The 15463-nt window shown below is 40.8% G+C and overlaps 1 protein-coding gene across 1 annotated transcript in view; it reads right to left on the minus strand.

The window, feature by feature from the left end:
* The window catches only part of Cers6 (ceramide synthase 6), a 280429-nt gene that overhangs the window by 171914 nt on the left and 93052 nt on the right, over window positions 1-15463 (minus strand). The window lies entirely within an intron of this gene.

The following is a 15463-nucleotide window of genomic DNA, read 5'->3' on the forward strand; positions in this document are numbered from 1 at the left end:
TGTAAATTTGAAATTACCTTAAAATAACAGAATTAAAGCAAAAGAAAAATTGAAGAGATAGCAAATACAATGCATGAGTCTTGATGAGATTCTGTCTAGAAAAAAATGCAAATATAAAGGACTCAAGAGGGGGAGCGTGAATGTGAGCAAGGCATTAGTTTCGCTTAATAGTATTCTGTCCATGCAGAACACCATGCTTGTTTTCTGGATGTCCATGCTGAAGCACACAGTCCTACAATCTCTAGACTTTACTTTAAAAGAGGTTCATCAATAAAGCAAATATGCCAAGGCAGTAATTAGCAGAGATGAATATTTGGTGTTTACTGCAATATTGTTTTCTCTCTTCGTCTGTCTGAAATTTTTAGAAAATTTTACAATCCTGAATCTGTATTCTTCTTATTACCTTCAGTGTGATTAGTTCAGCCCACCAAGAATTCTCACCTGGTTAGTGGTGTGAATCTTCTATCTGGTGTCTGTGCCTCCCCTGTACCTCCCTGTAGTCCACCCTGAACACACTGGCCAGCATGACCGTTACAATGTTCAGAGACCACACACCTCTTTGGTTCAAAACCTCCAATGGTTCCAAATCTCAGAATAAAATACTAGTGTTTACAATGACCTACAGTATTGGGCTATATGGTCTAGTCCTCTTTCTGACCTCCCTTTCTACTTCTTTTCCCCTCACCTCAACTCCAGACTTCCCAAGATCTACAGGTTAGAAATGCTTTCCTTCTTCAGTGCACTGGCAGCTATTCTCTACCGTAAAGGAGGCTTCTCACTTCCACAGGCCCTGACCCAAGTCTCAGTTTCCCATCATCCTAATTGCTCCTACCCACTGCCCTCTCCACAGGCATTCCTGACCTTTCTTCTCTGCCATAGTATTTTGAGACAACTGATAATCTAATGTTTTACTTACTGGTCCCCTGCTTCCTTTCCCAGTAAACCATATCCCATTCACTTCCATGGAACATGGTAGGCACTCAAAATAAATGAAACAAGGATGTGGTAACTAATCTCTGGAGGGTAACTGACATGAAAGCTGTATTTCCCCACTTTGTAGCACGTTCTGAAAACACTTGTTTTGTCCAAGATCAGTGGGGAAAGGTATAAGACAGTAGTCCTTCCCTGAAGAAATGTATAGTTGGGAGATGAAAAGAAATAGAAGTAAGGGAGTGAACTGTTGTCATTACTATAAAAAGCATTACAGAAAGGAGGGAATTGCCAGTTGTAGAATGTGGGCGCCTCCTCCATGGAGGTGAAGCCCTCCCAGATCATAAGGATTGGTCTCTAGTCTGTTCCTCACTAGATACTGGACACTGTGCCTAGTATAAATCAATCAATTAACAAATAGTCAGTTTGCACACTGAAATGAATCTATTGCTCTTAATATAACCATCATTATCATCAACGTCTGTCACTTGTGAGGTGCTCTACCACTTAATCCATGCCTCAAGCCTGTTTACTGAGTTTTGGTGGGGGAGCCAGGTATTTGTCACATGGGTACGGCAGGGTGAAGAATACCTAGGCTAAGGGACAGCCTTCACAAAGGCTAACAGAAAGAAACTGTCATAATGACTCTACTAAGTAGTACATAACAAAGAGGACCCCATTACTATAAATCCTCATGAATATTTACCGAAAGCTAAAACTTGTTCTAAAACAGAGTTCACCCAGAGAGGCCCTCCTTTGCTTTGAGTGATGTTTCCAGTGCTTAGTTAACATTTATTAAGTGTTTGAAAAACACAACTGTTTACATGTTTAGAATGACTCTAGATCCTATTTTGAATCTGACCTATTAATTTCTACTCGGGTGAGGTTTCAAAACACTGATGCTGAGCAAACTGGTAAATTGTAGAAATAGGCAGGAAGAGATAGCACCTTGGTCCCTTGGAACACTGGGCTACTCTATGACTTCTTAGCCGGGGATGCAAACATCCTTATTCATGTAACCTGCTGTTTAGACAAGTAAAGAATTATGGTCAGGAAGCCAGAAAGACATGTTTGCATCTCAATGTCCAAGAAGCTTTTACCTTAAAAAATAATGGAAAGAGAATGGCATATACCAAATTCTCATATGGTGAGCATTTTTCACTATCTTTAGAGCACTAGGTTGGACCTGACACACACCAAAAACATTCCTTTCCTTCTGCCCCTCACCTTGTCCTGTCCTCATGGAAAGAAGAAAGAAAGAAAAAGAAAGAAAGAAAGAAAGGAAGGAAGGAAGGAAGGAAGGAAGGAAGGAAGGAAGGAAGGAAGGAAGGAAGGAAGGAAGGAAGGAAGGAAGAAAGAAAGAAAGGAAGGAAAGAAGGAAGGAAAGAAGGAAGGAAGGAAGGAAGGGAGGAAGGAAGGCAGGAAGGCAGGCAGGAAGGAAGGATAGAAAGAACAAGAGAAAGAAAGAAAGAGAGAGAGAGAGTGAGAAAGAAAGAGACCTAAATACAAGTTTCCATCAAGAAGGCCACCAAACACCAGCATAAACCAAGCATTTGGAGCTCAGGGATGTCCCTAAAACCCAGAATAATAATAAATACAGTGAGACTTAATGGTCTGTGTCCCACTGTAGGAGAGTATGACAGAATCCTATCACAAAATGGTCACTTGCTATACACAGGAGTCACTAGACAAATGTTATTCTCTAGAAGACGAAATTCTATGAATTTGTGATATAGTACTGTGTGTCTATATGCTTCAATATTAGTCCTCTCTCCCCAAACCACTATATAGTACATTCATAAGAAGTTATATAAATTAACTTTTAGATTTGCTGTTCTCAGATGTGGTTTACAAGCCCACATGTGTTCAGTACAACATGAGGGCAGCCTGTACCTGAGATAGGTGCTGCTGTAGCTCCCTTCTAAGTTACTGTATCTGGGTCTTCTCCTATACTCTGAGCATCAGAGAATAGTGGTTTTGTCCTTTTTATCTTTAAATCCCCCAGTGTCAAGCCCCTGCCACATAAATAATCCTCTGTAATCATTTGGGAAATTGAAGTGAATTAAGTCCTGAGGGAGTATGCATGCTTGTTCTGCATTTTCTGGGCCACTCCTGGTTCCAATTCTTTTCATGAAACTAGAAATATACAAGGACATTATGCTTCCTCACTGCATGTCCTGGTTTTGCTTTTTGTTCGCTTTTTTTTTAATGTTGGGCCTTCATGGTAAGGGGCTAAGTGAATGGCATCAAGCTGTCACTGTGGGTCACATACCTTGTTTTGTTTCTTGTAAAATATGACACAACAGTTATATCTACTAGCAGAGGATAATTTACTTTTGATTTTAATCTTGTGACCTATGTGTGTGTAGTTTGGGGATGTTTGCAGTATGGGGGAAAGGGTATCACGCCAATTCTATGCACTGTATGACCCTCTGCAGAAGACAAGATAAACACTAGAAGTCACACCATCCAGGCCACAAAGCTGCCTACTCAAAGCCACTAGTTATGTCCAGTAGTGATCTTTATGTTCAGTGAACAAGATGTTTCTTAACAACAACAATAGAAAGATTTCAAACTCAGGTATGCATTGGTATGAGGTGCTGATAATACAAACCTACTCTCACTCTTCTTTCTCTCTTTTGTTTTTCCTTTCTTCCTTCCTTTCCATTTTTCAGTATGAGGATTTGAATCGGGGCAAAGGTGCTTGCTTGGCTTTTTGCTCTACCGCCTGAGCCATACCTCCACCCAAGCCTTTTGCTGGTAATTGTGGAGGTGGAATCTCAAGGACTTTGTCTGCTCAAGCTATCTCAGAGCCTCTGGATCTCAGCCTACTGAGTAGCTAAGATGACAGACATGAACCATTAGCACCAGACCAGTTCTACATTTAAACGAACTAAGTAATCACGAGATTTCCAGGAAAGGAAGCAAAGTTAGGAAATGTAAGGGAGAAAGGCAGGTAGCCCTCAATATTTACAGGACATGACTGTGACAAATGATCTGGTCCAAGAAAGCTCAAGCAGCCTTCTACCCTCCCTCCTTGATCTTCCATCCAAGCTGTTGAGTTCACACCATATTCTTCCAGTGGAATCCATTCCCTGGAGCAGCCTTGAGCACCTTCCTGCTCTTTCTCCAGCTTTATCATCCTTGAGATTCAGTGCCATCACTCCTTGGAAAGCGGTACCCTGGCCCCTTGTCCTTCAGCCTTCCCTAGGAAAATCTGAAAGAATGAACTAGAGTTTCTCTTCAATTCAAGTCAATCCATCAATCCATAGAGGCTCAATCCAGGTCCTGAAGCCCCAGAAACTGAGTGATGCTGTGACTTTCAGCTTTCCTGATGAAAGGACTGACAATGTGGTCATTTTAATAGCAAAGCGAGTTGTGAGGACACCAAAGTTGCACGTCCCTGACTAGAAAACAGTGAAAAGTTCGGTGGGTATGATGAAGAGACAGTGGCCAAAGCTCATTCCAGGGCATCCTAAACACGGGTGGGGAAAGAGAAAGAAGGGAGTCACCAAAGTGCCCCCACCCTGCATCTTCTCTGAATGCAGCTCCACATAACAATTTTGTTTTCTCTACCCTGGCACAGGAGAGATAACAAAATCCTGGATGGAGACAGAGTTGGGAATCAATCTGAGTTGCATTGCTCAATGCTGGCTCCATTCCTCCACCTGTCCTCATACTCCTTTCTTCAAATATCATCACATTCAAGGTTGCTGTATAAATGTAGAGGCCCCTTTACAGTATCTGGGCTAGGATAAAACCTCTGGGAGGAAAAAACTTCTTTCCTCCTTCCCCACTCCCCTCATACAAGCATTAAGTACTTACCACTGCACCTGCAGAAAATCTATTAGTATATAACAGCATTAAATCTGAAAACATGTAACTTCCTTATATTGGGAGGTTAATCGAGGGAGTACAGGAGTTAGTCAGACTTTGAAGAACTTAACAACGCAGTCAAGACTTGAGCCTTTAATGCCAACTCTGTTAACCTTGAGCAGAGCATCAATGTGTCCAGTGTTCATGCTGCAGCACCAACAGCCTCACTCACTGCGTCCTCTGCAAACCATGTCACTAACTTCCCTACAGAGCTGACAAGGCCCCAAGTGCAGTGACACTCCCCATTAAAAGACAACTGCCAAGATGTTGCACATGTGCAACAAACAGTAGTCAAGTGAAAGTGATTTTCTAAAATACTTTAATTCTCCCAAATGACAGCAGCCTTATAGACAAGAGTCAGCAGTTCTTCCTGCATGTTAAATGAAAGTAGTTGGCCTTAAGCTCTTTTCATTACATTTCCTATCACGTGGAGGGCTTATTATTTAGATTTGGGGAGGCCTATGGGCAAATTTCCAAGACCTGCTTCCCAGTGTCTATTCAGACTCAACTCAATCCTCCCAGTGGGGGGATTGAGCTGCACAGTCCTAATGCCAATCCCCCCCCCCCACACACACCCACTGTCTTAGACACCATCACGTTCACTCCTGATGTGACTAGGTACGATAAATCAAGCTCAGGAGTCACAACAGAGGTCAACTTTGAAGACAATCACAGCCACATGAGCAATGGTTGAGGATTCCTTCAAACTTCTTGCCCCTTGCACAGAAATGTGGTCATCATAAGCTAGTCACAGAGAAAGACTAACTGGAAAGAAACCAACCATTCTGACTGGAGAAGAAAACACCGACTCTGGAACAGGTGGATGTGAGCACCAAGAAAGCACTTACCCTAGGTGAGTGGAAACACTTGCCCTCTCAGTGGATGAATACTAAGGAAGGAAAAAGGGCACAGGAGAGGAGGCAAAAGAAGGTAAATCAGAGAGGGTGTAAGAAGGACCAAGGAAGCGCTTCCTTCTCTACAACTAAATCGTGGTTCTCTTGATGATAAACAAACCCACAAGACCAAGACCCACAACAAACCGTGACTGGGCCAGCAAGGTAGGGACATCAGGAAACAGCCACTTCACTTCAGAATTACAAATAGAGTTCCCTAGCTAAGTGTTGAACAGCTTTGCTAATAAACAGAATGAATTGTCCTTGTGAGCCCCACAAGGTCAGAGTGCTGTGGTTACTGGGCCTTATGAGCCTAGCTGCAAGGAACCAATGCACTGCAGGATGCACGGAGCCATGATCCCTCTTGTTTAATTCCTGGGTGATCCTGGAAGTAGGGGCTGCTGCTGCCCTTTCACACATGAGGCATCTGGCAAAAACAAATTGACTCACGACGGGTAAAAATCACTGGAGCCAAAGTATTAGCCAGGTAGATCTGATTTCTACCCTCAGATGGATGCAAGGTCCACGCTTCCTCAGCCCCTAGTACCAGCAACTGTCACATTTAATAGGAATGCCTGTCCCCAGGAGCCATGCTGACCTCCTAAGGCTGATCTGACTGTACTGGCCCTAGGAGGGGAGGCTTTGCTGAGGCCAGTCCCAGCAGGTACCAGGCTTTGTTCCTCCCTCCCTCCTGCTGGAGGCAAGCTGTGTCCTCTCAGAATTGCCTGGTTCAAAGACATTTACTGTGTGTTCTGACATTTGTCCTGGGGAGCTTCCAAAGTCCTGGCTCCCGCAGACACAGCAGGCGCTGCACCCTGCTGAAGTAGGACACCTGTGCTCCTCCACGTCCCTCATATCACTGCAGGCTTCGAACTCACATCAATTCTTTCCTCAGGAGTGTGTGTGTGTGTGTGTGTGTGTGTGTGTCTGTGTGTCTGTGTGTCTGTGTGTATGTATGATCCCCACGCCAATCGTCCTGGGATTCCACTGCCTTCTTGGGATTCCATTGAATAAGGGAGCTTTATTCTAAATTGAAAAGCTGCTTTTCTTATGTCTCCATGGCTCTCTCCTCTCCCAAATAGCAAGGCTTTATTTTCTAGGTGAGGTAATTATGGATCGAAGAAGCCCCACAGACTACAACTAGGTTGTGAGTCACTAATAATTACTTGCTGCTACTTGCTATTCATTTCACACCAAATTGACTAAGGAAAGGCAAAGAGCAATGCTGAAGGCAGCCAACACTATCTATCTGTCTAGGTACAAGCAACCTCTCTATGCATGTGAGCTCATTGGCCTCCAAGACAATCCTGGAGGAGCCATTATTAACATGCCACAATATAAATAAAGAAGCTGAGACTGGAGTGATAGCTCAAATGGTAGTGTGAAATCTTGAGTACAAAAGTCAAGCAAGAGCATAAGGCCCTGAGTTCAAAAACTAAGGGTGACATTGTCCATGTCACCTTTATAATAACAATATTTAAAAAAAAAAACTAACTGAGGCTCAGGGTGGTCAAACAATTTACATGACAATTTGAAAGACTTGAACACAGACCACTGGCTCCACAGCCCACCCCTTCAGCATTGTACTGGGCTGACAGTCCTACCATAAGGCTTGTTGTGAAAACATGAATGTCTTCCAATGTGAACATGACATGAATTTTATATCTGCATTATGTGTGTTTCTGTCTGTCAGAAATACTGGGTAAATGGAAAACACGCACTGGTTGGAATTGAGTAGCTGAAGAATACACCACCACCCCACCACCCTGCCTCCTCTCCACCCCTACTCATGGTGGGCTACACCCACCTGATGTGACAACGTTGATTAGATTTTGTTTCTTTTCCACCATATCCCCGTCACTCACAAGCTTCAACTTAACTCTGTGGTGAACTGAATTGCCTCCAAAATTCATGTGTTGAAGTCCTATCTCCCAAGGTGAGTATGTTTGGAATAGAGCATTTAAGGAGGTAATTAAGGTTAAATATACCCATAGCGATAGAACCCTAATCCAATACAATCGGCGTTCTTATAAGAACAGGAAGGGACATCAGGGATGCATACACAAGGAAAGAGGCCTCAGGAGAAATAAACCCTGCTGACATCTTGATCTCAGACTTCCAGCCTCCAGAATTGTGGGGAAATAAATGCTATTGTTTAAAACCACCCAGTTCTATAAGTATTTTGTTAGGGCAATCCAGGCAGACCAACACCTTAAACTTTGACAATCAAACCTCAGGCCTTTTTAAAGGAAAGGGCCATATTTATAATAGTATTTATGTATTTCTTAACCAGTTAATGTGTAAAACTGGGCAACTCTTTTTTTATCAGGTTCTGATTTTTCAATTTTTTAAAAAATTATGATTGTCATTTTGCAAAAGGGTTTCAATTCAACATGTCAGTTTATGAAAACAATACATCTTGATTTTCCTATTTCTTTTAAGTGTATCATTGATGAAGGTTTAAAATGTTATGCCTTAAATAATTATTTTCTCATAAGCAAGCCCTGTTTTTGTTTTGTTAAGTAAGTTTGCATGCTGTGGTAGTGTTTAAGGATGGATATGTCACACTGAACACAACTATCATAGTGTCACTCAGGAATAGATGACATAGATTCTGAAGATAACACTTCTATAGCCTTCTTCAGACTGTATATGAAGCAGATTCTATAGAACAGTAACTTTTGAAATTCCACAGGTACATGGTCCTGCATGTATTTATGCAGGCACTTATTATGAAATATGACCATATTTAAGTTATAAACATTAAGTATTTATTTCTGGGCAATAGGTTTTGGAGTAATTTTCTCCAAAAATTTATGAATATTATACAAACTTTAACACACCCTTTTCTAGCTTAGTCAGCTACAATGATTAGCATGATTGCTCAAAATCAGAAAATATTGGCTTTTTAAAACAAATTTAAAAAGAGAACTAGTATCATCAGTTCAGAAAATGATAGTCAAATGGTAAGTAAGAATATTAGTCCTTAAGATATTTAGCTACTATTTTATATAGTCTATCTTCTTTTTTTGGGGGGGGGAGAGGGTCTGGTCCTGGGGCCTGAACTTTGGGCCTGGGTGCTGTCCCTCAGCTCTTCAGCTCAAGGTTAGTGCTCTACCACTTGAGCCACAGTGCCACTTCTGGCTTTTTTCTTTTAGCTTATGTGGTACTGAGGAATCAAACCCAGGGCCTCAGGCATGCAAGGCAAGTGCTCTACCACTGAGCCACCTTCCCAGACCCTTAGTCTATCTTCTTTATTACTACAAAACTCTATGCTGGAAAAAGTTATAGAAAAATTATTATCAAAAAAAGCTCTAGGATCTAATGAAAGCCTGAGCATTCAGATGTAAGCAGAACAAGAACATAACATGCAGGCAGCTTGACCAACTATGGCCTGCCTGATATTTTTAGCCGAAAAAATTATTTCTCTACTTAGCTATTACACTGGAGTGAGATGCTTAGCCATATGGCATCAGGAGTATGAGGGGCTTGCTCTAAATGGAAAAACCAGCGTTCACTTGCCACAGATGGTAGGTCTGAAAGAGAAGAGGAAGCAAGCCCTCTAAAGTGTGTTCACGGCCAACAAGTAGACAGGGTTTACAGTCCAGCTCATCAGTCTTCAGAACTTTTGTTTGGAAAAGATGCAGCTTGGGGGATAATGATAGCCTCAAAGGGAACCAAGATGGAAGAGAGAAACTGCCTTGCTCAAGGAACCATGTCTAGGAATACTGGAGACTGGCATACAAGTTCGGATCTGTTCCAATCTCTATATTGCATAGAAAAGCTCTGTGAAGTGGCTGACTGTGCTGGCACCAAGAAACCACATTCTCCTTCTTAGAACTGTGAAGAAATAACTAATGGTATTGCAATTCTAAGGTAGGGTTCAGCTAACTATGGCTCACTAGCTAATCCCAGCCAGCTATCTGTTTTTGTATAGCTTACTATTTAAGAAGAGTTTCTACATCTTTTGTTGATTGAAATTTTTCAAAAGAATAAATACTCCATGGTATGAAAATGATATATTCAAATTTCAGTATACAGAAATAGAGTGTTTTTGGAACCCATCTACACACATTTGCATCATCTCCAGCCACTTCTGAACTACAACAAAAGAGTTATAAATGAAGCAAACTCCATTATGATCTAAAAACGTTTACTTTCCAGACTTTTACAGCAAAGTGTACTGCCCCCTGGCCCAAAGTTAAAACTAGCCCATGGATTTTAAAGCATTTAAAATAACAGTCTTAAATACCAAGACATTCATTGAGCAATGATTAGTCCTTTATATGCTCTGGAATCTAGGGTGTCTGGAATCTAGGGACTTTTCTGTATTAAGAGAAAAGTCAATCACTGTCATCATGATCACAGAAGCCATAAGCTCAAACCTGTGCTTCTGAAGCACAAAGATACAGCCTTTCCCTTATTTTATGTTTTTTTTTTCCTCCAGACAATATCTGCATCTAAACAATGCTGATACTACATATTTTAATCTTTTAATAAAGGAAGATGCCACTTGCCTCTAGAAGATGATACTTTCTTACTCCCTATTTCAACAACTACACCAGTCTTCATGAAAAGTTGGTTAGTAAATTCTGTACATGGTCTGATGGAGAAAATCAGAACTGAGTTTTCTCTCTGGCAAAACCTTGTTTATCCTGAGAGAATGGAAACAGTTCACCAATATAGATTTTTTTTGGGCAAACAGGTGGATGCCTATGAAAACTTGGTGAAGGTCTTACCATGTAATTTTCCTCTGAAATATAAGGATTTGAGAGACATGACTACTTGTTTCCTGTACAATCCATTACCATCCTTCTACCCTAAGTATTAGGCTTTTCTTCCTTACTAGAGTCACAAAATAGTGTTGGTTATCCAAGCAACAACATCTGCTTAATTCAAGAGAGCAAGCTGGTGGAATGCAGCTATTGGTTCAGCCACTCATTTATGACTAGTGAGCTCTCCTGACTCTAACAGGATTAAGAGAATCACAAGGCTGCTTTACAGAAGTAAGGTCACAGTTTCAAATGGCTTTGGCACTGTCCAAAAATGGCATCCTTCGGGGATAGTTTTAATCCACACCAACTCTGGAATGGTTTCCTAAAGCAAAGGAAATTTGTGTACTTTATCTTTTTTAAATATCAGGTTCCATAAGTTCATTAACATAGAAACTCCAGTTCACATACATTAGTACCAATCTCTAATATGTGAGCAATCCTTCCCACATGAGTAATTCTTTCTCCCAGACAATTGGAAACTGCTCAATGAAAACTATATAAGATAATTACCCCCTGGCATTTGTTCAAATGTGATGAACCATGATCAAAATATATGAGCACAGGTAGACACATGTCAAGGGAGCCATTTATCTTAATGTCATGTATCTGCCTATTTCTGTTTCATCCTGATTTTTCTTTTCTTTTTTTTTCTTTTTTCTTTTTGTTGGTTGTGGGGCTTGGGTGCTGTCCCTGGGCTCTTCAGCTCAAGGTGAGCACTCTACTGATTGAACTACAGCGCCACTTCCAGTTTTCGAGTGGTTTATTGGAGATAAGAGTCTCACGGACTTTCCTACCTAGGCTGGCTGTGAACTATAATCCTCAGATCTCAGCCTCCTGAATAGCTAGGATTATAGGCGTGAGCCACCAGCACCCTGCTCATCCTGATTTTTCTTACTGCAGATAGTACTTACTTTATGCTGTCCTGGATTCTAAAATGTACAACTCAGTTGCAATTGTGGAAGAATGGTGTGAGTTCAGGATGATCCAACCAGTATTGGCCTCCATTCTGAATGATATTCTCCTGAAATATTTCACATGATGTCTCACTTTATAAATTCTTCTCTCTCACTCTTGAAAAGTCCCATTTCAGTTGCCTATAAGTACATAAACTCTGCTGGAAAAAATCGTCATCAAAACTGATACAGCTGTGGATGACTGACATCCAGTTAGAGGGGAAAAATGACATTGATGTTTCTGCACATCACTTACTGAACAACTTCTTCTACTCCATCCATCTGCATTAAATAGGGGTGCCAAATCTGGATGTGTCAGCAGATGCTTATGAGCATTGCTTGGTGTGCATACTGGTACTATTCCACACTGGTGAAAGATGAAACACAATGTCTGCAAAGGGAGTCTATATTTGGAAAATAACTCACATAATAGGAAAATTATAAATTCTTTATGTCTTTGTGTATTATCTTCAAGTTTCTACTATATGTCTTCCCTGCTTTGTAATTTGATATTAATATTTCAGAATAGCAGTTATCTTTTTTTTCTTTCTGGTGCTCATCTGGGGCTTGAACTCAGGGTCTGAGCTCTGTTCCCTAGCTTTTTTTTTTTTTTTTGCAGGTTCTGGGGCTTGAACTCAGGGCCTAATCTCTGTCCCTGAGCCTCTCTGTGCTCAAGGCTAGTGCTCTTCCACTTGAGCCACAGCACCACTTCCACTTTTTTTTCTGTTTATGTAGTACTAAGGAATTGAACCCAGGGCTTCATGTATGCTAGGCAGGCACTCTACTACTGAGCCACATTCCCAGCCCATGAGATTTTTTGCTCAAAAATGGTGCTCTACCACTTGGGCATAGCTCTATTTCTGGCTTTTGGTGGTTAATAAGGTGGTTAATTATAAGAGTCTTATAAACTTTGCTCACCAGCTGGCTTAGAACCATGGTCCTCAGATCTCATCCTCCTGAGCCACTGGCTCCCAGCTAGTCATTGATTTTGAAGTAAGGATTCTGTGTGATATGCACATGGGACATTTTTCCCAGAGTAAGCATGTCCAGACAGCCACCTGCATCCTTCAACTGGACCAGACACAGTAGGGTGGGATATTCTCTTCATGGTGTCCTTTGGCAAGCCATTCTTCCTTTGAATTCCTTGTTTGTTTTGTTTTTGTGTTGTGTTGTGATAGAATCTATGTTATACAGATTTGTTTCAAACTTATGGACTCAAGGAGTCTCCCCACCCTCCCTTCCAAAATAGCTAGGAATACAGGTGTGTACTACCACACTGGGTTCTTTCCTTTGAATTTCTATCTGTAAAACTGTTGTGGAGCTTTTCAGACTCAGGTAATTTGTCAGAAAATGTTTTGCTAAGTCAGTGTATATATGAATTCTTCACTGTGGAACCAAACGGCAACCGGGGTCAGCACCTCCTTCCAGAAAAGCGCCATGTTCACATGTCACTTAATTATTTCTTCAGCAGAGTCTGTATGTTATAGACTGAGAAGAATGTAACAGCAAGATGTGACCCTGACCCTCTTCTGTACTATAACTAGCATGGAAATAGAAGCATAGCCAAATTGAGAAATAAAGTAACCCCAGAAAGCAACATGTGATTCAATATTACATTATGGATATTCATAAAAAATGTTCTGAGGATTCAGAAATTAGTTCACCACAGACTCCACAATCAGGCTTCCTTCAGTGGGGTGCTGTGATTTCAGAAATGGGGAGGGGGTAAATGTGTGAGCAGAGGAAGTAGGTATTTTTAGCCTAGAACACAGCCTGTAGGAAGAAAGAGGTTATTTGAGGGACTAACTTCAAACAAGCGAAGGCCAGGCTAACCAGGCCAAACTGAGAAGCTTCTACATATCTTAGAGTTATAGAAAAATCATCAAGGTTTTAAAGAAGCAGAATGTGGGGAGACTTAGAAGGGTGATCAGGATCTGGGATATAGTAGTCTATTTACTTAGTGGCTGAGTACCTGGAGTTTCTGGCCTGTTATAAAGCAGAGCACATAACCACTAGGGAAAGAGGAGTGGAAGCAAATTGGAGTTGCCAGTGGGAGAGGGCAAAACCATACATCCGCATTGGATGAAGTTGATGAGAAGAAACAGTTTCTGCACAGAAAATGAGAAGTAGAAAGCAAGAGGCTGAAGACTAAGTCTGGAGGAGTAGCACATAGAAGACTTCAGGAGAAATGGAGAATAAATGAGGCAAACAGAAGTATTTGGTAAGATGAAAGACTCAACTGCCAACCTGAAGCCAAGGGAGAAGAGAACACCAAGCAAGAGCTCAATACTGTCTTACACAGCAAAACTGAGATAGGCCACTGGCATTGACCAAGCAAGCCCACATGCCTCCAACCCACAGAAGTTTTTCTTTTAATTTTTAGTAATTAATGGTCCACATTAATGATTCCATAAAACATATTTCATTATCATTTAATACCTACCATGTACCATCAACTATCAGGGCTTATCCTCCTAATAAATGTGTTTTTGCGGGGGAAATCATAATGAATACTTTATGTAGGGACCCCCCCCATTGTCCTTCTTGTTACCATGCTTCTATTAGACATATTTTTAGTTGACTGTCATGTGACTGTCTTGTTTACTATGGTACATACATAAAACTCAGGGAAATTCCAGGAAAAGATATCAACATATATCATTTGGTCCTTGCTACTCACAATGTTTTCAGGAACTAGCATCACCAGTATCATCTGTAAACTTGTTACAAATGCAGAACCCTAGCTGTCATCCCAGACCAGGTAAATTGGAATCTACATTTGACAAAGATCTCCAGAAAGCAGATGCCAATGCACATCTGGAAAAAAAAACCCCCAACAACAATGTGGTCGCATGCCAAAGACAAGTTTCACTGCTGCCTGAACTCATGATGGAGTCCAGTCCTCTGCATATGTGGCAAGGTGAGGTCAGGGGAAATGCAGCTATTTATCAGAAGCACAGATGTATACATCCTTCCACAAACAGCCACTGTGTTTAATTATAGGGTGGCTTTGTAGAGTATATCTAATAGTTAGCTCTTTCTATAGATTTTTATAAATATTCTGGCCTCCTGAGATCCTATTTATTCTCTTCATATTTATCCAACCCTGGGAATTTGTGATATTATTCTGCTTCCCATTCACTTTCCAATATCATTGTTTCTCTCTCAGATTATAATTGATACATTTTTTTTCTGGCCTACTTGAAAGCTAAACCTGAAAATATAACTATCTCAAACAGCTTGCTATACTGAGAGCACTATTGTTTAAATTATCAGGTGTCAGAACAAAGTTCATAAAAGAAAGAATTATTCAGCAAAAGAACAAAAGATACCGACCAAATGGAGCTAAGACTCTCAGGTAACATCTTCCCTTTACTAGAGCTGTGCTCCATGCTTTAATATTTTCTTCTCTGATTTCCCCGAGTGCTGAGCTAGAAGATTGCTTTGAGGAGCTTTCATTAGATTTAACAGCTTTATAACATATAACAGAGGACACAAAGTTCACACTGGAAACAGAATAGACTTTCATTGTAACTCTTACCTCAGGCAAAGCCTCATTAACCTCACCCAGAATAGAATGTAAATTTAAGATTTCCCAAATTTCAAGACTATAGAACAGTTTTGATCCATCTGATCATTTATCCTAAGATCTTGATTTTTGTCAATGGAAAAAAAGCAGTCTTGTGGGGAGGGGAGTTGGGAAGAGGAAGCAGGAGAAAATGAGGGAGAGGGTAACACTGTTCGAAAAGAAATGTACTCATTATCTTACTTATGTAACTGTATCCTCTCTGCATATCACCTTTACAATAAAAAAGTCTTGAAAAAATTCTAAAACTATTGGGATTAATGACTTTTAATGCTATACTTCCAAGACAGCTAGTTGAAAATATCATGGTAGACTTCTGTAATCTACTTATTTTGTGGGAACTTCATTAAGAAATGAATTTCCCAACAAGAAACCCCCAATCCTTATAATTTCCCCTAATTTCCCCCAGAACTAGTTTTCCACCAAACAGCATGTGAGAAATAGGAAACT

This window comes from Dipodomys spectabilis, unplaced genomic scaffold, assembly GCF_019054845.1.
Source record: "Dipodomys spectabilis isolate Male_0828 unplaced genomic scaffold, ASM1905484v1 ptg000174l, whole genome shotgun sequence".
Classification (NCBI taxonomy): domain Eukaryota; kingdom Metazoa; phylum Chordata; class Mammalia; order Rodentia; family Heteromyidae; genus Dipodomys; species Dipodomys spectabilis.